This window comes from Grammomys surdaster, unplaced genomic scaffold, assembly GCF_004785775.1.
Source record: "Grammomys surdaster isolate TR1022 unplaced genomic scaffold, NIH_TR_1.0 125098, whole genome shotgun sequence".
In the NCBI taxonomy this organism is placed as follows: domain Eukaryota; kingdom Metazoa; phylum Chordata; class Mammalia; order Rodentia; family Muridae; genus Grammomys; species Grammomys surdaster.
This window is the reverse complement of record NW_021620001.1, coordinates 811301-813445: the sequence shown is the minus strand read 5'-3', so window position 1 is coordinate 813445 and position 2145 is coordinate 811301. Positions and strand designations below refer to the sequence as shown.

Below are 2145 nucleotides of genomic sequence, written 5' to 3'. Positions count from 1 at the left end.
TTTCTGAGACTAGAGAGAGGGTCTCCCCTCTGCGGAGGTCTTCATTGCTTTTATTATCTTCAAGTAGTTTTACTCAAAGGGTAGGAATAGAATTGGGGGAGGATAAATAAACTGCAAATACGTGTTCTCACTGTCTTTGTACACTGAGGTTAGGCATAGTCACATGGAGAAGGTTTAATTCCCAGAACAATTTTAAAAAGCCTTTTTTTGTTAGTCTGAAAAATAGATGAAGGCTTAATTTAGAGTTATATTGGAGAGCATTAGAGAAGGAAATTTAGAAGCAATAAACATGTTAGATTTTCTCGCGTAGCTTAGACAGATAACATCAGACCAAACGGTTCCCTGGGTGGGGGGGTGTTATTTAGGACAGAGGGAAGAGAGCAAGAGGAGAGAGAGCGAGCAGAGAGAGAGGGAGGTAGAGGAGTAGAGGCCAGCCATGACCACATGGAGAGAGGGGGAAGGGAAGGGGGAGGGGGCAGAGGAGAACCTGCAGGCAAGAGAGTAAGGGAGTAAGAGAGTGAGGAGGGGCCAAGCAGCCCCTTTTATAGTGGGCAGGCCTACCTGGCTGTTGCCAGTAACTGTGGAGGTGGAGTTTAGACAGAATACTAACATTCCCACATTTTGGTTTAAATAAAAAGGAAAATTAAAACAGGTGACGGTGAAGCAGGAATAGGGTCATCATGAAATCTGGCTACTTTCTGCTGACATTGGGGCGACATGTATTTAGGGGGAACTTAGAAGAATGGGTATGGGGGATGTTTGCCTGATCTTAGGAGAGTTGGCTGTTTTCTGCTGTCCAGGGAGCCATCTGAGGATAGACCAGAAGGAACAGGTCCAGTTGAAGCAGCTGTGTGTGTGAGACAGCAGATGGAGCATCTGGAGGTTGCTTCTTTGGAGTTGTTCTGGATGTGCCTGGACTTGACAAGATGTAGGGAATAAGATTAAGTACACTTGGGAGAAAGAAAATTTTTTTAAGATGTACATTTGAAACCCAGAGGGATCCCACCCTCTATAATAGGTAGAAAGTGGGAGCTTTAGGCAGATGTACTTATCTGGATGGCGTTTATTTGGTCCATGGGAGGTAGATCTGAGTGGATTTCCTGTAGCTTATAAGTTTACAAAAGAGATAACAGCATGAGTTAACATGATCAGTCTTTAAGATGAGCCTTTGCTGGATCGTATACTGGAATGTTTATTAGAGTTAGGCAAGTTTACAGGAACTCAGATAATTTAGGACAGTGGGATAGTGAGAAGAGGAATGTGAAGCATTTAATTGATGGCAGCTGAGTTTAGGTAATGAGGTAACAGATAATATCTGTGAAAGCTTAGCTGTCAATGTAGTCAGAAGTCTGAGAAAGAGTAAACAATTATCTACCAGTTATATATTATTATATAAAAAATGACAGAGTCCACTAGCCAACAGTTCCCGTGGTCTCCATAGTCTCTTGGGCGAAGTCAGTTTGGCTTCCAAGCGCAGAAGACGAAGGGCTTTTTCTCTGTGGAATGGATACACATGATATGAGAAATGACTTACCTTGATTTAGCCAAGTCATTTGACTCAGAGCATCTAATTTAGTCCACTGTGTTTGTTCACATACAATCCAGGCTGTATCTTCTAGGAGTTCGGTGTTCAAGTCTTCTGAAACCATCTTGGGTTAACTGTTAGAGGCTTTGGGAATTCTGTTGGCCATAAACTTAAAAAATACTATTAGCAGACTTCTGACAAGATTGAGAGCCATAAGGATTGGTTGTAACTGAATAGAATTTAATAGCAGTAGTAAAAAATCTATCAAGACAGAGTCTTTCCTATCCTGTCTTAAGTAACTTTGGCGGGTTGTGTAGGTAGAGAAAAGCACATTTTTGTATTACCAAAGAAACATTTATCTAGGACCAGAATAAGAAAGGTAGCAACAGTGGCATATGGTATGGCTGGTAGGTTGGAGCTGTGAGCCACAGGTGCCGCGGGTGGCGACAAGGCAGGACTTCCTACTAGTGGCCAGAAGTTGCTGCCCAGTGGCTCTGGCGGCTAGTTTTACAGTGGTCAAGGAAAAGCAAGCCTGTCTCATATCACAGCAATGCTCACGTTAGTTGTTTTTGTAGAGGAAGGCACCGCTAGCACTCACTTTACAGGTCTCGGGTAGAGAG

General features: G+C 43.0%; 1 protein-coding gene across 2 annotated transcripts in view; it reads left to right on the top strand.

Moving 5' to 3' along the window:
* Mapkap1 (MAPK associated protein 1) overlaps positions 1-2145 on the top strand; it is a 203429-nt gene that overhangs the window by 7916 nt on the left and 193368 nt on the right. The window lies entirely within an intron of this gene.